Raw genomic sequence first — 22302 nt, forward strand, 5'->3', positions numbered from 1 at the left:
TGCACATGTGGTCACTTTTTCAGTTTTAAACCTTTTAACATTGTTCATATAGATTTCACCTCACACCCCACTGGTGCACCCCACTTTTCACCTGCAGGTTTTCCGGATGCAGGATGCAAAAAACCTTTCCCTGTGTTTCAGCTTTCCTTTGTAGAGAGCAAAGGCCAGCTGCCCTGAACCCAGAGCACCCCTGCACAGTGGACAGCACACCTTCTGTCCTGCTAAGCTCCCCTGCAAGGACTCCAGAGGGACATGGAGGCAGCTACTATACTAACGGTGTCAGGAAATCTGCTACCAGGTCTGGGGCTATTAGAAAGACTGACTGAGTCACCAGCACAGCTGCTGACCCTCAGATTCCAGTATCACTGGCCAAGGGGGCAGGCCACTGAAGAGAGATAATGGGAAGAGGCACTGACTGGATGGACTTTTCACACAGGTGGTGTCCCCAGAGGGGACAGCGGCTGAGCTGAGTGGGACAACAACCCCTATTCTGCCAGAAAAGGTGCCAGAATTCAATGGCTTCTGTCCTTCACCTTACTCATGTTTTTAATGTTTACTACATTATTATAAAAGATGCTGTATGGCTGGTGCACGGCTCAGTGTTGAGCGCTTGCCTCGCACACAAGACCTTGGATTTCATCCTGGCACCGAAAGAAGATAAAGGATGGGGGTGGGGATCTATCAAGAATATTACAAAAGAGAGGCATGAGGAGCTGCACAGGGCAAGGCATGGGGGAAGGGTCCCTATCTAGGACCCTCTGGGGTTCCGCTAGCCAGAAGTTCCCCGAACCCTTCTAAGTTTCATGACACAGCTGGGATCACTGACTGATAAGCCACTGGTGACTGAGCCAACCCTCCACACAACCCCTCTGCCACCCGCAGAGGCTGGGTGAGGCCGCAAGTCCCAACTCTTTAACCTTGTCTTGGTCTTTCTAGAGAGCAGCCCCTTTCCTGAAGCCCCCAAGGGGACCCAGATATTACTCAACTTAGTAGCATTAAAAAAAAAAAAAGAATTGCTTTGGAGATTGCGAGGATCTCAGGAGTTGTTGCCAAGAAATGGGAATGGAAAGCAAATTATTTCCCAAGATCGAGGTCCTTTCCTAGTCTTTAAACAGACTTCCCTTCCATCAAAGGGACAGGGGACTCATAAGATGCCAGTGCGTGGTCATGGAACCCCATGTGCTATTCATCATTCGTCCAGGTATAAAGCCTCGGGGCGGTGTGGGCGGGGGAGGCTTCCAGCCCAACAGTCAGCTTCCAAAAGCAGAGAGGTCTCGGCAAACACTGGGCTTCACCCCTCCGTGCCAGGCACCACTGAGCAGAACACCACCAAGTCCTCTCCCTCGCGGCCTCTTCTGAATTCCTCCTGCAGCATCCAGTTCCTCTCACTTCTGGTCCACCGTCCCTTTCTCCGCCTCAGCGTCTATCCTCCTCCTCTCCACTCACACCCACTGGTGCCTCCCCTTTCCTTGGTGCCTCTGCCCTTTCTGTTTCCATCAAAGTCTTGCATTATAAAGAACTGAGGAAACTTCCGGGTTGCAGCTTCCGCCATAGAAGTTTGTGAAGCCCAAGACCCGAGAAGCAGCCCAGGACTGAAGACAAGGCCTAGGCACCGAGGCGAGGAGCTCAAATAGGAGCACAGTGTGACCTGTCTGCTTCTTGCCCCGGCCTCTTGCCAACTAGTAGCAATCAGACCGGACACGGAGGATGCAGGAAATCTAAAATTAGGTTTTACTACCTATGTTGGAGGATTTATGGGATGGTTTAATTGGTAGTTTCAGGCCTAAAACGCCAAGTGAGGGGAACAAAAACATCTTTCTGGACAAACCCGATGAGCTCACACACTTTCCCTGAGCTTCACCTGCCGCGAGGAGGGGTGCACGTCTGAGGGAACTGAGGGGCCACAGCCTTTCCCCGCTGCACCCCGAGGCACGCCATTGCAAGGGCACAAGGCAGGGCAGGGCAGTGTGTACCTCCTTCAGTCAGTGCAGACGATGTACTGGAGCTCGGCGTTCTGGTGAGCGGAAAGCCCACTCCATCCAGTCCTCCCCGTGGGTCCCCAACCACAGCAACAACAGCCCGGGCGCCCCAGAAGGTTCAGCCCGCCACAACATCAGTATGCACCTGTGTGTGCCCAGTGTTTGGGAGAGGTCTCCCAAGTCCTCTTAGTAAAGATGAACTGAAGTGTTTCTCTGTGTTTGCCATGTGCTCAGAGATGTCAAAGAAACAGGAGAGAAGAACAAAGCCCTTGAGCCATGTGTTGGCTGGTGACCCGGGATGGAGGCTACATACTCCCCATCTCCTGCAGGGGACGACTCAAAGTCGGGCACCCCCAGAAACACCTGCAGCAGGATGGGGGCGCTGAGGTTGCAGCCCCTCGTGCCCTGTTTGGCCTTGGTGGGGTAGCCCCTCTCCCCAGAGACTCGCAAGCTGCCCTGTGTCCCCTCTGTAGGTGATGCGCTGGACCCACGATGGAGGGGTGACATGGTCCTGAGTGGAGGTCAAGCCCGCAAAGGAGAAGGGAGTGCAGGACCGGGCCTCTGGAATCTGGCAGCTTAAGTGTCTCCCAAAACTCATGCAGAAATGCGCTCCCCACGGTGGAGGATTAAGAAACAGATGTTCCATCTTCCCGTGGTACTGGAGGTTGAGTCTCCAGGCAAGAATTCAGGTTAGATGAAAATCTCACAGGTGGTGGCCCCAGGATGGCATCAGTGATTTACAAGAAGAGGAAGAGGGACCCAAGCTGCCACCCTTGTTCTGCGTCGCCGGCAGGGCCCTCTACCTTCTATGACACAGCAAGAAGCTTTCCGAAAAAGCTGTCACCAAGCTCCCGGCTTCCGCCTCCAGAGCCATGAGCTGAGCTTCCATTCTTTATGAATCATCCAGGCTCAGTATTTCATTATAGCAGCAGGGAGTGGGCTGTCAGGACTCCAGGGACAAAGTGGTGCCGTGGATCAGGGTAACCTTCCTTCTGCAAAGTAATATTGTTACTGAGCCGCAGGGTCCCGCTGAAAGAGGCTTCTCTGGGTATAATATCAGTAACAAGACAGGAAGACATTTCTGCTTCTGAAGTTCAATGATAGAGTCAATTTCCCTGGGTCCCATTTGCCTCGAGAAGAAGTCCATGTCTCTGGTGGCATCTCAGGACACTGAGGTCCTCACATGTACCATCTGCAGGGGCCTCAGTCCACAGGCACTCTTAGGAGAAGACCAGTGGATAACATGGTCCTTTACAGAGTCAGCAGCAGGTGACATTCAGCACGACTGAGCCTCTAGAACTTCACTGAGTGGGGAACAAGGAACAGCCAAGTCATCCTGAATTCAAGGTTCCTGAGACAAGGCTAAAATTCATCATGATCACATTCATTAAAAGCTCTTCAGCAGAAAAATGCCATGCAAAAATTATAGTAAATAAAATTACGCTCAGGAGGGAAACAAGTCTGAGATGGCCTGAGAAATGAACTTGCATTTCGAGTTTCTTTCTCAGCAGCACAGACGTGATCTGGCTGTCATTGGCCCTGTTTACTTAGGATCAGCAATGTTTCCTAATTCCTAAGCTGTTTTATAGCTCTCGGTCCCAATTATGATTTCGAAGGGAATTCCCCACAAGACACCAGACAAAAGTGAGGCAAGCCGTGGCACTAATATGTGACATGTAAATCAGTTTGCACAAAATAATTTTTTCACACACCACTCTGCCCCTGTGACCAAAAAAGGCCATCGTGATGTGACTTTGCTATTAATGACATGGACAAGGAGGGCGGTCATATTTTAGGGAGATATTTTTAGTGATTCTTCAGGGGACACATTCAAAAATTTACAAATCTGCCCTCCATGTGACCATGACAGCACAGGGTTGGTTCTGTAGCTCAATCTTTGGAATTCCAACTATGGATCAACAGGAACTCAAACTAGCTCTGTCTGTAAAACATTTAAAACAGAAAATGTGGAAAGAAAGAGGAAGGGAAGACTGAGGCAGAGGGAGTTTTAAAACTAAATATTGCTTGCTTGAATTTAAGCACCTCTTGCAGACAAACAGAATCAGGGACCACGCACCTTTGATAGTTCACGTGCAGGGCACAGCGAGTGACGGGCAGATTCTCCTACTGAGCAGACTTGCAGGTGCCCAGGGCCAGGTGCCAGTATAGCTCAGACCTCAGACAAAGCCACTGTCCTCTGATACCATGAGCTGAGGAGCCCTGACCTGAAAGGCCTGGGACAGGAAGTATTTTGGATTTCAGATTTTTTTCCAGATTTTGGAATGTTTATATATGCATAATGAGACGTTTCTGAGATAGGATTCAAGTTTAAACAAGAAATTCATTTACGTTTTGTGAGCCCCTTACCCTCACAGCCCGGAGGTGATTTTGTGCAGTGTTCTCAGTGTACCTGCGCTGTGGCTGTGGCCTGTCACCTGAGCTCAGGTGTGCCATTTTCCTTCCACTGCGGGCACCGTCGCTCTCAGAAGGTTTGGATTTGGATGTATGTCTGATTTGGGATTTTAGAAATAAGGATCCCTAACCTTGCAGAGCACATCAGAGCATTTCCTATCCTATACTCTGAGCTGGACGTAACCAAAAAACAAAAGCTATTCTCACGCCAGGTAGAAGGTTTTGCTGCACTGTTACTGGCCCTAAGAGGAGAAGGGCAGATTTACTGGGATCACAGGTGACGAGGAAAAACTCAGGCATGAGGGCCGCTCCCTACCCGCCCAATCTGGCTCCCCAAGACATGCTTGCGGCCCTCTGTGAGCCTCTGGTTTTTCCCTCTTCAGCATCACTGGGCCACTTCCAGCAACCACTCCTCCCTCCAGCGGCTGCAGGGCGTGGGCAGCTCCTGCCACCCCTGCGCCCAGTGCTCCGCCCTCGCTGACTCAGTGCTGTTCATGGAAATACTACTCACGAATCATTTTCAGAAAAAAAATCTGTGCTGGCCCGGTTTTGTTTCTTTTGACACTGGCCCAAGTGTTTTTCTCTTCTGATTGAATTTTGTGGTTTCAACTCACCATCTCTCTCTTTTGCTGTTGTTTGGTTTTTCTGTATTTTTTTTTTTTTTAGTATCAGTCCACTTTTACTGGAGGGGGAATAGCAGTCACCGTGCCCCAGCTTTTGCATCCCACGATTAGTGTTCAGACATCCTGGGTAATGGGGAGAAGGCTGTGTGGACATGTCCACTGCCCCTGCAGTCCAGGCAGTGACCAAGCAAAGGCAGCCACCCACCACCAGCTTGGGTGTTTCCAGACGGTGAGCTTCGGTAGTCCTGATTGAGGACGTGGTGCAAGTGCCTGCTCAGGGACTCTGCATGCTTCCTGGTGCTCTTTCAGAGACATAGAGGAGAGCTGGTCCTCATCTTTTGCTTCCCAGGTGTCAGTGTTTATGCCTCCTTCTGTGCAGGAGCAGTAACTCCATCCTGATCCTGACTCCTCTCTGCTCCTAAAACCTTCATTTTCAAACTACAGTCAGAGATGAGGTGTCTACCTTACTTTCTCCTCCACAACCAGAATCTTTTTCAAAGTCGAGCTTCAGTATGATGTGCATCCCAAGGAGGCTAAAATTTGGTTCTGGGTGGATGAGAAGTTTTTATTCTTTTTATGTGTGAAGCACAGGCATACCTAAGGGTAGACGTGGATCTGGGTAGAGCATAAAACACAAGAACAGACACACAGTGAACGTGAGCATGGCGTTACGCTTCCTTGGGGGAGATGGGCAGCTAGGAAAGATGTCAGAAAACACTCACGATGGGATCATGCCAAAAAAACTGCAAACACTCATTTAAACCTAAGAGCGACTGCATTTAAACATAGCACTGCACATCGGTGCTTTGACCACGGACGGCTCAAGTGACGAATAAATACTAAGTCTTCTTTACTCTGATCCGCTTAGTATGTGCCCAGCCATATCTAGCAGAAGCTGGGGACTGAAAGAGTCCGGGCCACCACCACCCACCCTTCAGCGCCCCCCTCCTGCTTCAGAAGCTGGACGGTGTTCAGCTCAAGAAACAAAACCAAACCAGCAAGGGGGTGATTAAGGGTTGACTGTGACACCAGCAAAGCAATGGCTGCACCGACCCCAACTCTGCCGCATGTTTTCACTTTAAAGTTTATGAGGTAAACACTTCCGGGGACATCTCTGCATTCTGCAGTAAGGGTCCGGGAAGAAAACAGTTTGCCTTACTGTGTGCTGTCCCTAACAAACAGACTGGCTTATTTTGAACGGGAAGTAGGCGCTGAACTTTCTAGAGGATGTGATACCCAGTTCTTATTTTTCACTTGCTGGAAGCAAAGACTGAAAGCAAGCATTTAATAATCAGCCTCCTGTGCCAGTCCAAGCAGAGCTTATTCTGGTCTCTGTTCCCACTGCCTCTTTAATCTGGGTTGGACCAGGACGAGTTCCCAATCTTCTGGAAACGGAGCCTGTTTCTCCAAAGGAACCGTGTTGCTAGCACACATTGTCCTGACCCACGCTGGCTGCGTCCTCAGCACAGAAATAAACAGAGGCTTTTTATTCATGATCTCAGTGGTTAAGTACAGCAGCGTCACAGGATACAGAAATCACTTCGCAACAGCCTTAAAGTGCAATTTATAGAGTGTGGAGAGGAAGTGAGATACGGTTTCTGCCCGGAAGATTCCACCCTAAGGCAGATTGCTGAACAGTTTTCAAACACCGGGAAGTCTGCAGAAAATCCCCACTGTCTTGAAAAACTGCATGGTGCTCACCAAATCTCCCACAGTCTCTGCCGCCTCCTCCTCCTCCTCCTCCTCCTCCTCCTCCTCCTCCTCCTCCTCCTCCTCCTCCTTCTCCTCCTCCTCCTCCTTCTCCTCCTCCTCCTCCTCCTCCTCCTCCTCGGAGTCTCGCTGGTCTGGAGTCCTCCCCCCTGGGATCACAGGGTGCTGCACCTGCGTCCAGCAAACCCTCTCAGATCCCCCTCATTCCCAGACACAAATTTCCATGAAAACCAGACACAGAAGAGAGATCAGGGGCAGGAGATTCCAGAATCCGCAGCCTGGTTTCATTAGGCTCGCAGGCCGGGGTCTTTCCAGCTCTGTGCACGTTGCTGGAGGTGAGCCTCGCTCACATCACGCTTCAGGACAGAGGCAGCTACAGCTGCATTAAAGAATAAGGGTGGCACAGGAGGGGATGGTGTCTGCCACAGAGAGGGGCCTCTGTCCATGCCCAGGTGGGGCATGCTCAGTAACTCTAGGACGGGCTTCATGGGGTGACACCTGCAATGTCACTGGCTCCATCCAGCACCCACTGTCCCTGAACCATAAGAGTTGTTTGGCCTGAAAGAAAATGACAAACTCTTCTGCAGTGCTTATTAACCCAACTTAACTGACTGGAACCGTCTCTAAGAACACATTTGAGCCATTCCACACCCAGCCACGCCCACCCCAAGAAGGCGGTAGGGTGTTCGTGGAGGGGCTGGCGGTGGTCCCTGCTGGTCCCTGGCTGCTTCTACACCTGAAGCTGAGAGCAGCACCTAGTAGTGCATCTCCAGGGGTTTCCTGATGATGTGGTGATTTTTGAACTTCAAAACCCTTCCCTGTGAGCCTCGAGGCCAGCTAGAGCACTGGCTATTAGGACGACACGCAGGCTGACATCAGAGCGGCTGCAGACCCACCCTGCGCTTAGCTACCAGGCCTGCCCGTTCTGCTAGTCATGCACAGTCACTGAGCAGGCTCCAAGTGAGTTATTCAAGAAGCCTTCGTGTGCTTCAGACCCCTCGAGTAGAATGTAGACTTCAAACCTGTACTCCCAGCCCCGGAAAACTGGGCTGGCTGGACACAGGACAGTACAGCCCACAGCACCCAATGGACAGGCACTCGGCCCCAGAACAGAACCCCAGTCCCTGCTAAAAGGCTCCTAGCCATTGGACGCATGCTGGATCACATAACCCCAGACCACAGCATTCGGCTCACTGTCACTGTTTGTAAGCAGGGGAGGAGCCGTCTGATGTAGGCCAAAGTCTTAGTTTCCATTTGTCCGCAGAGGACTTGCTAAGGAGGCAGGCCAACCCACCAGAGAGGCCAGACGGTGCATCTAGGACACACAGCAATGCCCATCAGTTTGAGTTTTTGTGGGTTTCTCTTTTATTTTAACAAATCATGATATTCTTTCACTGTGAATAACTGGCAGCCCAACAACTGCACAAAATTAAGTGGTAAAATTTAGGGTGGTAGTGAGAGTGGAGAGAAGCCACACATCCCTTACTCAGCCGAGTTTGTTTTTGTTTGTTTGTGTTTTATATTACACAGTGCTCACCAGGAAAATCAACAGAACACGGAGCCTGAGCTACTCTTACGGTGCGCCGGCAGCAGTGGGAACACACCTACCTGGGAGCAGGAGGCCCAGGCACCACTTGCTGCAGACAGATTTTTTTATTTGGGAAAATATAAGAATCCCCTAGTGAAGATCTTCCTTTGCATGAAACAAAATGTGCACAAAGGCAAAAGCTAATCACTAACACATCACACGTAGTCTGATGGGGTGATTACTACACCCCAAATAAGCAGAGCTGCTCTGAGACTCTGCCACGAGCTGTGGTCATGTGTAAAAACGCCCCTTGATGCATGCATGCCCCAACTGTGTGGGTCTGTCCCTCGAAAGTTCATTCTGTGGTGACGCATCTAATTGCTATCCCTTCCCTCCCTGGAATGTTGGGCTTCAAAATGATAAATTATATTCTCAAGAAACACAACAAGAGACAGCTGTCGGCACGCTGGAGTTACACTGAAGTTGTGGACACTCGGTAACATTCTAAGGTTTGAAATCATCCCAGCAGGATTTCAGCCAGGCAGCCCCTTTCCTTACCGGACACCCAAAGTTCTGCAGCCTCCTTTTGCCCTTTGAAAGCATGAAGTCACTTGACAAGACAGCACGCATGCATTTTCCCCTCAAGTTTGAAGGTTGCACTCCATTTCCTGTCGCTCATCCTCTCTGGTTATGTAGCGATGTTCCCTGTGGCACTGCCAATAGCAACCCAAGGTCACAAGATCTCTCCTGTAATGACCAAGTTACCTGACATGCCTCACGATGGCTCATTTATATCAAATCTGAGCCCCTGAGCTATGCTCTCTCCAGCATAGAAGCCACCAGCCACCACGGCTACGGGAACATCACTGATCCAAACAGGACACACTGTAAGTGAATTCCACAGATTTAATATGGAAAACATAATGTAAAATATCTCATCCATCCATTTACATTGGTTACGTTGGAAATGGTAATATTTTGGATATGGTGTGCTACATAGACCATATTATTAGAATTAATTCCACCTGGTGCGTCCTTATTTCTTCTTCTTTTTTTAAATGTGTCCACTAGAATATTTAAACTACACAGATTTGCATCCAGTTTTTTTCGCCCAGTGTGGGGCGCAAGAGGAGGACTGCAACCCCCTTCTCAGCCCACTTCCACCCATCACAGAATTCTGAGCAAGTTCCCAATGACTCCTGAGCCTCATTTTGCTATTCTGAAAAATGGGAGGAAGGGGAGATCCCTTTCAAAGACGCACAGCAAGTCTGAGACCTATGTCTCACACCCGGAGCTGTAGTCGCCTGGAAAAGTAAATGCCACCACCACCCCATGACATCGCGCCTCCTTCCTCCCTTCCGCAAGCCTGCTGTCCTTCACACATAGTAACCGACAGGTGTGGAGCCTGCTCTGTAAGGCCCCCAAGGCAGCTCGGCCAGTTCCTGCACCACGAGGCCAGGTCCTAGGACTCCGAGCACCCCCGAGGCCTCCTCCTCTACCCCCACCCCTCTGCCTGTCCGACAACAGCCAGGCACAGCTCGATGGCATAGCTCTGTGCCTCAGACCGGATCAGGGGTCTCCCACACTTGCTAGAACTGGGTCCTCCCAGGTCTCTGCGCATTGAAATTCAACTACACACTAAGAGGACTGCCCTGAGATGGCAACCGAAAGGAAGCGCTCCCATGAACGCATCACGAAGGGCTGCATGACATTGCGGTGGCTCAGCTGTGGCCCTGGAGCAAGCCCCACCCCATGCACAGGGGTCCTGGTGTGTATTCAGAGCACGCGACAGAGAAGCCCTCCAGAAGCCATCACTGTCCGGTCACTATGCTGTCCAGAGCCCCGGCCCACTGACACTGCCACTCTGGCTGCTTTCAAGTAAACAACAGCCCTGCGATGCCACCCTCTTTGTGCACACCAGCCCCATTCCAGGCACACACATGTGCACTGCTTCTAGAATGCACAGCATGCGTGTTTGCCTCATTTCTAGATCCTGATGTCATGTGCACAGACCCTGTTAGGCCATGTAACACGCACATCAGGTGCATTTGCCCCCCCTTCCACTTGGCTTTGCTGCTACCCGAGCACCCTGTGCGCTGGGCTCCCCGAGTGTCCCAAACCGATCGCTGTCTGTCTGCAGTCCCTGCATGCCCTGGCGCTCACCCTGCTTGTCCTGCCTGAGCTTCTGCCTGCAGACCTTCATCCCAGGACACGGCAGTCAGCTGTCCTTGCCCAATGGGCTCTCTCCAGTGGAGCTTAGCTGTCTGCTGTGAAAACGAACTCCAGCTCTGTTTACATGCCATCAATACGACCGGAATCCAGAACAAGGTCAGGCGCGACACTCATTTCTGGAGTCAGACAGGTGGGTACATGGGCTCCCTCATGGGATGTTCTGGCTTTTTTTTTTTTTAACTAAATATGCAGTTGTTTATCTCATCTCTAGATACATCGAGGGTTGTTGTTGTTGCTGTTGTCGTTGTTGTTTTCCTTTTCTTTTTCAGTTCTGGGGACCAAAACCAAGGCCCCCTCATCACTGATGAAGTGCATTCTCAGCACGTTTTACTAAGTCACTAAACTTCTCAGCCTAGACTCAACTTGCAATCCTGCTGCCTCAGCCTCCCAGGGTTCTGGGATTACAGGCTTTTTGTTTTTGTTTGCTTTACCTGACACAAGGTCTCACTAAATTGCCCAGGCTGTCACTGAACTTGGGATCCCCCTGCCTCAACCTGGGATTATAGGCGCATGCCACCACGCCTCATTTGTCCAGAATCTTAACAGTCAGTCCTGTAAGATTCGTGTTTCTGTCTCTCTTTTAGGATAGAGGATCATTTATGAGATTAAAATATTCAGATTGAGAAATCTATTTTCAAGTTACTTAATATTAGTAAATAAATACAATTTAGCATGATTTAATGCTTAATTTTTGCAAACAAAAAAATTCATAGTGACACTAATTATTACACCCCTAGTGTGCACACAAACAGAGCCCTGATTGGGCTATGCATACTTGTGAAGTGATGTTATTAAATTACCTTTGGTCGTGCAATTCAGTTACAAAGTACTTAGAAGGAACTGCTGGGTAGGGGCCTTCCGTTTCATCACCTGTATGTGTAAGTCTTTGGAAACTGCAAAAATAAATTCACTTTCATAGTGAGATATTGTAACTTCAGACCTAGTATTATTTCAGCTGTAAAATGCCTTTACATTAACCTCTCCTACGGCAGTTAATCAATCATGCCCCTCTGTTTTTGGTGGGGTTTCAGAATTTGGAGTAAATATGAGTAATGTGACACACCTACTCCAGAAAAAGACTCACAGCACTCCCTAGATTCGATCTTTACTGTCATTATTTCTATTTAAAAACTTAGTGCAGTAGTGAAGTAAATTTTACCGCGTGGGTCAAACAGACTAGAAAGTACTTTTCGGTCCTGAAGAGGCAAATTTTTTCCTCCACGTTTGCTTATTCTGTATCTTGCACTGCAAAAAGAGCAAACTTTGCACAAGAGAAGTTCAAACTCTATGCAATTACAGACCCAGATCCGCGAGGCTGGCAGTGGCGCACATCAGCTCAGTGAGGTTATAGTTTTAATGAGCATCCATTCCAAGCAGGAAATCTTCTCAGGATGTTCTTCAGCTGACAGTTGCTTTCTCTTCAGAATGTTTTTACTTCATTCCTAGTAAAAGAAATCTCAGCTTTCTGTTACGTTTAATTAGAAAGTTTTATGCTGAGATCGTAAGTGCGAGGGGTTTCTATTTCAAAACATTTCTTTTTACTAGCACATGCTTTGTTTACTATTTATGTTCAGCTCAGATCTCTGTGTATCTAGCGCAAACATCCTAAAATGCACCTTGTTCCATCATTCTGGGGTTCAGGGTCGTTCCCTCCCGATGGTCTGAGTTACAGTTTCTCTCAGTCCCTTCCCGGAACCTGGAGTTCCTCCTTCCCTCTGCCTGCAACCAGGATTCCAAGCCTCCCTGGCACATCTGGGCAGGTCTGGGGAGGAACCTCCCTCCGTGCTGAAATCTCTGCTTCTCCAGTGCCGAAGCACTCCACGCCCTGCACCCTCTCATCTTGGACACCAGCACAGTGCTAGCCTGTAGCACCTTCCCCATCTGTTGCAAACTTATACTGGGCTTCATCACTAGGAAATTTACCTTGCTGACCTCACCCATGGCCTGCAGCAAGGCTTGCAGGACCCAGCAGTTCCCTACAAATTAATTGTGCACACGCAGTCAGGCTGACCGTAAACAACTAATGAAAACCATTTATTCTGAGTTCTTTAAGCTTCAGTGTATATTTTTAAAACACTAAACAGCCCCGTCCCTTGGATGATAAAGCAGTTCTATGGTCATCATCTCAAGACTGCAGATTTCTAGGGGTCAATGTTACAAACAAGTGTCCAGTACTTAAATTAGTTTCTAAAAACGTGGGCCCACCAGGCTTTCCAGTAGAGACAGGACCTTCAGGAAGGCTAGCATGGAGCCTGCCCACCCTAAGGCTTTGATGAACAGGACACATGGGACCCCCCTCAGGGGGGAAAGGGTCTTCACTCGACAGTCTTCGGGTCCCAAAGTGTCAAGGTTCCAGGGCTCCCCCCCCCTCCTGTTGTCCCGCCTTCCACCTGGTGCTCCCACAAGGACCCTGCAAGCTGAAAAGTCTAGGGGTGAAAGGAGTGTGTCCCGAAGGGCTCACTCCTGGCAGAGATCCACCTCTGGGCCTCAGGGGCATAAGCAGGTGGCATCCCCGAGAGATGCCAAGTTTTAGTGGCAGGACCACAGGAGCCACAGCAGGACTGTCCTTTGTCACCAGTGATCCGGGACTGCCTGGGTTTCAGTGGCCCACATCTGCACACAAAGAGCAAGAGAACTTCCCAACTCCCATCGCCTTCTGCCAAGCCCACAGGAAGATGACAGCCTCCGTCAGCTCTAGGGCCAGAAAGCAAAGCGCCCACCCGGTGTTCATCTCAGTTCTGATGGGAAGATGTTCCCCCGTGCACGGGCCTGCGGAGCTAACACTTCTGCACAGAGGTCACAGACCGGCCCTGCCTGGCACACAGGGAGGCTTGCCCACTCCTGTCCAGCCCACCTTTTCTTGGGCAACTTTCAGTACCCTGGTGGGCCCCAAGAATCCATAAGCCACCTCTACCACTCAGTGGCACAGGGAGGGACCTTGCCACCAACAGCAAGGAGTCACTTAGTGACACAGGACAGTGACTGCGGTCATTGAGTGACACTTTCTGTCTTTGCTCCCTCCAGGGACAAATGCCCTGCTCTGCTCCAAGCAAAAATCCAGGAATCTACTGACCCATCCAATCAGGGGAAAGGGAGGCTCCCTGTTTCTAATGATAATGCCAGGCCAGTGGTGGCGAGCCTATGGCGGCACGCTGCAGCGAGAAGCGTGTACCACTGAAGGCTCTGAAAGGTTTGCCATCACTACCCTACGTGTTCCGGATTTCTTTCCTATTCCTTAGTGGGACACTTTCTACCCCAGAGTGTGTTTTGCACAGAGAGAACACTTGTGAGATTAGTATTATTCATCAGTGAGATCACAGATAAGAACGTGCATGAAAACCTCATTCCCACAAAAGAAATTCAAATTGAAGGGCTGTATTTTCAAAGCAGGTCGCTACAGATACGGGTTTTTAAAAACAGCAACAACAAGAACCTTTGTCCTATATCGAGCCTGACATCCTCTTCTCTGGGGTCATAATTAAAAAGAGGTGAATCGATTCAAATGGTCTACTGGACGGAGATTTCCATTCTCACACACGGCCCTTTGGGCAGGACCACGTCCCTTAACTTAACTTCCTTTATGCACGCTGCAGAACACACGCTGAGTCAAGGTAACCTAAACCTACTGTCATTGTTAAATTACTGCCTCTCATAGGCAATCAGGTCCTCCAGATTACGACCTGCCACTGTAAAAATAGAGGAACGTGGAAGTTAGTGTGCATCCAAAACATACATGCAGCTCCATTTTTAGACACACCCTTTAATTTCTTGGTGTTGTCTGCATTCTATTTCCACTTAAATTTAGCAAAGTAATTTTAGTTCTCCCTCTTTGGTTACCTTCAGTAGGGCTGCAACGCTACAAACATGAAACACTGAAAATATCTCTCTCTCTCTCTCTCTCCTCTCTCTCTCTCTCTCTCTCTCTCTCTCTGTCTCTCTCTGTCTCTCTCTCTGTCTCTGTCTCTGTGTCTCTGTCTGTAACACTAAAATATTTAAATAAATGGTAAAGATTAAAGGGGGAACCCTGCCCTGGCTATTTTGAAAAACTAGTTCTGCCGAGGGCCCAGTCAGTGGAGATTTGTAGTGTTGTTTCTTTGCAGAGTAACTCCTTTGACTTTCTCAATGGGAGAAATCATAAACTGACAATTCCCATTCAGGGTGCCAGAAACACCAAGGAGGATGCCACCACAACATAGAGACCTCAACGAGGTTGACAAGAGGTTCCAAGAAAACCATATCTGTCACCAAATTACCACGGGGACTTTTAAAGACCCTCACAACTCCAACCCACCACGTACCGTGATGATGGAGAAGTGTGCCCAAATATCCCAACGCTTCTGTCCGGCAGCTGGTTTTTCTTAGAATGCTGCTGCAGTGTTTTGAGTCATTTCAAACGCGAAGGTACACAGCATAAACCTAAGCTGCATTTTGGAGAAATGGGCTCCCTAGGAAACTCCAGGGATCCTCACACATCAGGAGAAGAAAAAGAACCTCCGCCACTCCTGCCTCCCTGCAACATGTACCCCTTCAGAAAAAGTGAGGAGGTGACCAAAGAGACCTGCACTCAGAGCGCCCAGCTGCCAAAGTCTCTGAGCTGCCTCCTAGCACTGAGAAGCCGGGTTGCACCCGGACTTCCTTCACATTCCAGTCACTTTGGCCAAATCAGGCTTCCTGGCAGCTGTAAGTCGCTTTAGAAGCAGGCAGGTGTCCCTCTGTCAACACCTTCTGAGAGGAGCTCTGTGAAGGAACAGGCAGCAGTGACCTTGATTCGATGTGACAAAGTCTCCGTGCCGTGCCGGATCAGATGCCCCACGCTGACCCGCTATCATTTTTCATGGGGGAACAGGAACAGACTTTAGAAACATTCGTGCCTCTGTCTCATGAAGAAACAAATCTCCCTTTTTTTAATTTTTGTCTTCAGATAACTAGCAAAAAATAAGTCAGAGCTAATATTAATTTTAGGAAAAAGAAGTGCTGAAAGTTCTCTATTACCTCCTTATGATGCATGATACTACGTTTAATGTACACATAAAATGTAAGACTTTAGAATAGTGTGTGAGCTTTGGAGATATCTCACATCCCTGGTATTCCACTGCAATCCTTCCCACAAATAAAATCTCTTCTTTTGTAAGATTAAAAAATCAACAAGGTTTTTATTTAATAGCAAAACAAACATGAAGCAGAGGGGGAAGCTGACACACACGTGTGCAGGCATCTATCCAATAGAAAAAAATCTCATTAGATAAAATAACAAATGTCACACCATGTATCACAATCATAAGCAGGACTTTAAAAAATAAAACAGAGAAATTGTGAAGTGCCACCAAAGGACATGTTAAGGGTTATGGAAATGCGTACATTTGTTAACAGGTATCTCCCAAGACAGGTTACTTCGCTAGTGGGGGGGGGGGTAACATCCAAAACTCACTAACACAGAGCCAAGGTAGAATTTCCAAACTGCAAATAGCATTTGTGATACGTAGGGCTCAGAGCCTTTCCTGAGAATCATAAAACTCTACACAATAGTCATAAGTGTGCACGGCCCGTCTTGTTTTCACAAACGCTGCAATTTCCACTGCACAACCGGTAAACTGGTGTTCCCAGAGGGTTTTATGGAACTTCCTTCCCCTTCCGATGAACATGCTTAGTGCTCAAGCCTGGCCCCCAACCTTGGAAACCAGCAAAGCGCGGTAACCCGGAATGTGACAGCTTTCCCTGGGGCTCTGCACTCCTTAGGAAGACCTGCACACCTCGGAAACAGCCTAGTGACAAACAAACTCCTAGCCCTGTGTGTGTCACTCCGAGACCCCCGCTGCACATTTGTTGACCTCCAGACACATAGGCAATGTGAAACCCGAGGCACAGGATATGTTCTTCAGTGGGACGGCGGAATATCTTTAGATCAACAAAGAATTGATGAAATCCTCCTCTGCGTTGGGTGCTTACACCTTTCACAGGGCCAAATAACTGCACTTAAATCTTAAAAATAATTAACTTTCCTGTGTTGGGCAGCGCCTTCCCTAAGACATCGCTACAACGCATAGTGGTGATAAACAGATAACGCATTCCAGACAGAAACCAGGAAACCCAGCTGGCCAGGTACGATACATAAATACAATTTAATCTGCCTTGTTTTCCAATCTATCTGGTAAACTAGAATCACTGAAAGGTAACAGCTGCAGGCTGGGCGTTCTGAGGTGAAAAGCCAGAGACAGAGGGCGAGGCAAAGTGCCCTCGCTGGCCGGCGGTGGTGGCCGGAGCTGGTGATCAGGAGGGCACTGCGGGCACCCACCCACTACCCACGCCCCAACAGCCAAGCCCCACACCTGGCCGCTACTTTTAGCCAAGCGTGGGTTTCATTTAGTGCTCATTTCCACCCCAGACAAGGACGCATCACCTCCCGCTGGCTGCGTCCCCGCAGGTGGCTCCCCTGGCCCTAGCCAATTTCGAGGGCCCCTTCTCTCCTCCACGAGCGAGCGCAACCCCGGGGCCCTGAGCACCAGCGCGCTGTCCCTCTGGTCCCCGCCGTCGGAAGGACCCGGAGCGCGTGAGGGCCCTGGATCTCCCGTGTGGCCGCCCGCAGGCACGATCGCCGGCGCCCTGCCGGACTTACCGGAGGCCAGCGCCGTCGGGGAGGGCGTGTCTGGCACGTGGAGCCCGCGCGTGTCCGCGCCCGCTGTGCCCGCGCGCGCCGAGCCGGGCAGCACTGACTCTGTGGGCGCCGACCGAGAGCTCAGCCCATGGTGGGGACGCGGCCTCGGGGAGGCTCGGGCTCCCGCCAATCGCCGCGCTGGGCGGCCGGGGCGCGGGAGGAGTGCGGGGGCGGGGCGGGCGCGCGGGGCAGAAGCTCGTGGGTGGGCGCGTGGAGTGGAGCAGGCGCGCGTGTCCGTGCGCGCTCCCCGGGACCCTTAAGCGCCGCGGCTACTCGGGGAGGAGTGGGAAGAAGGGGAACAGGGGGAGCGGCGGAGGAGGGGGAGGAGGGGGTGGAGGAGGAGCAGAGACTCGGACGGTCGAGCCCTGAGTCCAGGCCCGGCCGGAGAGGCGCCCGAACGCAGCTCCAGGACGGGACCCCAGCGAGGCAGGGAGGCTGTCGGGGAGCCGCGGAGGTGCCCGCGCCTCCTAAGCCTGAATGCTTTTCCAGCCTCCGTGGAAACCGCTGCGAGCCCTGCACATCAGAGTTTAGCCGGTGGCGCAGAAGTTGGAAAGGACCGGGGGCTGCTGGAGTATTAGACGGACGTCACGCTGAGACCTGGGCAGAGGACGCGAGCGAAGTGCCCGGCGCCAAGGCGCTGTCGAGCGGCTGCCTGCGCCCTGGGGAGCCGGAGCCGCAGGACGCGGCCGGGCGAGCGCAGAGCGGACACCAGGCTAGCAGCCCGGCGGGAACGCAGCGTCCAGCGAGCGCCAGCCTCTTCCGAAAGGTGCGGCCAGAGTCCCAGCTCCTCCGCCCGCATACTTTGGTTTCCAAATGTAATCTGACATCAAAATCAAAATCGCGCTTACCTGGATGGAGCCGCCGATCCCCCCGTGTCCCGCGGGCCTGCGCGACCGTCCCCGCGCGCGATCTCTAGGAAACCGTCCCCGGCGCCCTCCCGAGCGCTCTCCCCATTCCGCCCCGAGGCGAACTACCCATCTCCCTCCCTCTCCAAACTTTAACAGCCAAGAACGTCAGCAAACAGCCCAGAAAGCAAGCTAAGTCCTCCCCACCGCCCCAAGGGAAGGGAAGGAATAAGCACTCCTTTAATTTGAAAAATAATAATTAAAGTCCCTCAACTTTTAAGGCCGAGCAACATAATCTATTAATTGGTCGTTATTAACATGCCGTTTTATTGACCGTAGCACACAGAAGTCTGATTGTGAGGGAGGAGTGTTTTCAATGAAAGTGGAGTTATTTTAGCTGCAGACTTGTTTACATTTCTGTGGTTTAGTCTATAACTTTCTCTTTTTCTTGCTTCAGAATTCTGCTCCATGAAGCAAAGCCCTTAGCTCCCAGACATTCCAAAAAGTCTGCCAAAATAATAGAAAAAAAAAGGGGAGGGAAGAAAAAACACAAGGGAGACCCCCAAGTCTGGGTCAGGCTCAGGGTTGTATGTGGGCAGGCTGAAGGTGCCCCTCCCACACACGTTCCAATTTTTAAAAAATAAAAAAGGCTTCAGGGTTCCATTTCCTGTTTGCTGGGGGGGGGGCAGATAAAATGGAACCAAGCAGCTGAGTGTGGATCTTTAATCCCAGGGATGCCGAGAGGGGACCATTAATTTGACATTTCACCAGGCCAGGGGAAGCGTTAGCCTTAAAGAGGGGAAACTTCTGGAAGCTAGGCAGGCATTCCTTGGAAATTTCGCTAAGGAGCAGGCAGGCTACAGGGGATCAGATGCGCGCTCACCTCTCCGGAGGAGATGGCAGTGCAAATAAATATCGAAAACAGAGTTGAGTGTCTGACATGACTGTCCTTTTCTCCCAGAGGTCAGTGTGCGAAGGCCAGGGTGCATGCTGAAATGTGGGTAATTAGTAATAGATGGCCCCCGGCCTACAGCATCCGGGCTCCAACTGTCCTTTGCAAAGTCCATTGATTCTGTTGCCTTTCCTACTGTGCCTTACACAGGTTACAACAGCTTTAAAAATATATCCTCTCCTTCATTAGCAAATGCATGTTTTCGTTCCTTTTTTTTTCTATTCTCCAAATATTCCAGATCCAGGATCTATCTTGTGTTTTGGAATCATCTTCTTGGTGGTTAGTTTACAAAACTCTTCCTAGAATGCTCTTAAACACTCAAATTAAGGTAAAGAGATTCTGTCCAGAGCTTCTTAATATTCCTGGTGCAGGGTTATATCATTACCAGCCCTGAAGATTACAAAAATATAGACCAGAACTAAAAATAATGGTATGTGTGTTAATGGACAAATGAACATTTAAAAATGAAGAACTGCACTTGGATAGTAGAAAATTATGATTTTAATGAGTCAAGTTGCCCTGTTGAGAAGAGAAAGAGTGGACCCAGGAAAATTACAGTTTTGACACAATGTCATTGGCCAATCACCGCTCCTTTCCTATTTCCCAAAAGACACCACGCGCAGGCACGCATACATGCACATAAGCTTGCACTCACACAGGGAGAATTTCATAAAAGCTGGAAAACATACACTGAACCTACTCACAAAAACTGGAAGAATTTTGGAACCCAGAGGCCCAGAGTTTTGCACACATCGTACTGAATCAGCTCCTCCAACTGACTGCGGTTGTAGTTAGAAAGTTCCTTCTGTTGTCAGATGGTCGCCCTAAGCCACAGATTCCCTTCTGTCTGGTCTATGATGAAGGTCAGATAGGAGAAAATCACTTTGAAGGAGGTAAATCAATAAGTGAACAGAAGGGTCAGTGGAATATGAGCAAAGGAGACACATTCACTGTCCTTATCATGAACAAATTCCATAATTCTAATTAAGTTAAAATTGCACTAAAAAGGAAAATATGTGCAAAACACACCCTTTGACACATTCCAGTAAAATTAGCATTTTAAAGTATCTCATTCGTGAGATAGTCTTCTTTCTATATTAAGTTTTGTGGTCAATCTAATTCTTTTTAAAATCCCTTTTATCCAAAAGATGTTTTGGATTAATTTAAGTATTTGTCCCTGGATAATGTCAAGCTCCTTTTCAATGAAATGTCTTGCATTGGGCTGTCACACCTGTTAAATATAAGCCTCCTTTTCTTTTGATATTCCGAGACGGGCCTTAAAAGGTTTACATCCCTTCCAATATGGCGATTTAATTGCCTTACCTACAATAAAAATAATCCCTATAAAATTCAGATTGTGGCTATTTCAAAGCCAAAAGAACGATTGGATCAGGATGTAAAGATTGCAGTTCAAAAAGCCTTCTACTTTTTAATATAGCATGCACAGCATTATAGTTACAAAACCCTGGTTATCATTTTGGAAGGTCTGGTCTTTATTGGTCCTGCCCGGACATCTTTGAGCTTGCTTTACAGCCTGGTGGGGCTGCATGTGCATGTGTGAAATGCAGGCAGGGCAGCGGAACCCTCTGCAGCAAACGCTCACGAAGGACCGACTCTCAGCTACAGCTTTTGGTGAGGGACGACGGAGTGCAGCTCTGTGCATCCTTGTTGAGTTCAGAGGCAAGGAGAGGCCGGTCAGAGGACTGAGACAGCAGACAGCTTCCACTTCCACCGCCTGAGCCCCTGCCTGCATCCCTCGCCCCATCCACAATGACCCTTTGCTGTCACTGAGACAGGTTTGTTGGGGAGGCCCCGTCCATTCCAAATCCACCTGCCCATGTGGCAGTAGGCAGTGCACACACACAGGCAGCCAAAGACAAGGAAGGCAATGCATGGACCCTGGGGTTAGGGGCTGTGAAGGCGGCGTCTCTGTGTGTCCCCCTTCTCCCTCCTGCTGGTCACTGACGAGCAGGGTGGCTGGACAGAGGCCTCAGCTTGCTATACAAGCACCATCGCTGTCATCTTTTATAATCAGCTGCTAAGAGATCCGATTTGGGGGTTCTGTATGCCTCCATGGAACTCTTGGGGTGCAGTACTCCTCCCCAGAGGCTCTTTCCGCCCACGCCGGAGGCAGTTTGTCCTCAGCCCGCACAGCAGTTCTCAATAACACTGGGCAACCACAAACTGCTCCGGAAAATTGCAGGGTGCATAATTCCTATCAACTTGCATAACGCAGAGACAGGTTGATATGAAACACATTGTACACCCGCCCACAAGCTCTGGTGACAGGGGTTACACAAAACGGATCAGGAGCTCAACTTGTATTTTTAAAGTGGAATTATCTGGCATTGGAGGAGATTTGCTGCAGCCCAACTGACAATTAGACAGCGGTGATGGCTGGGAGAGTCACGCGTGGGGATGCAAACTTAGTCTGTGAGCAGTTCTGTCCCGTGCAAAGGCATGATACCTCATTGCGTTGTTAGACGATCCAGACCATTTCTTCCCAATTTTTGTATCGACAGAGGCATGGACAGGAGAGTACATTCATTTAAACCAAATCAATGTCCTAATGATTTTCTTGTACATCATTACTTGGTTATGGGTGACCTGTTCTAACTTTAGCGGTTAAAATGTCTAATTTAGATGAAGTGCACAATTAGGAATGGGTGGAGAGCAGGCATCCAGCCCTTACCAGCGATCTTGGGTGAGGAGAAGCCTCAATTTTCATACGCATTAAGTGAGGCTATTGAGATAGTGACATCAAGCGTGATAAACACAGGGTCTCCTGAAGAAAAATGTAGGTTATTCATCTCCATAGCCCTGCTCTCTGGCTTTGTGACTGGTTGACTGATTTATTGGGGAGCCTTTAGAAAATACCTTCCTCAGCCAGGCCCAGTGGCAGCCCTCGTGATCTCAGCTACTCAGGAGACTGAGACAGGAAGATCACTTGATCCCAGAATTCCTGGCCAGCCCTCACACACCTATTTGTTGATGACCTCAGAGCAGAAGAATAGCATCTTCCTAGGAGAGCCTGTTAGCTCCCGTGGATCCTGCGGCTGCAGGGTCTGGGGAAGCCCTGTGGTCCATGCAGTGTGACCGGTAACCGTGATCCACATGGAATCTTGCTGAAAGCTTCCTCAGTCCTTCTTTCCTCAGCCCACTGAGTCAGAACCTCGAGGTTCCAGGGAGACTGAGGCACTGCAGGAGACTTTCAAACTCCCCAAATGGTCAATTTGGACTTTGGAGGTTGAAGATCACAGCTGTTGAAATGACAGCCATTAAATCATCGAGGAAAACTGTTCAGAGTCTTGGTCTAATCGGACACGCCTAGGAGCATGCATTTGAAAAAATAAACTCCTAACTCCCAAA

This window comes from Cavia porcellus, unplaced genomic scaffold (genome assembly GCF_034190915.1).
Source record: "Cavia porcellus strain 051 isolate PalLab524CR breed Dunkin Hartley unplaced genomic scaffold, mCavPor4.1 scaffold_15, whole genome shotgun sequence".
Taxonomy (NCBI): Eukaryota; Metazoa; Chordata; class Mammalia; order Rodentia; family Caviidae; genus Cavia; species Cavia porcellus.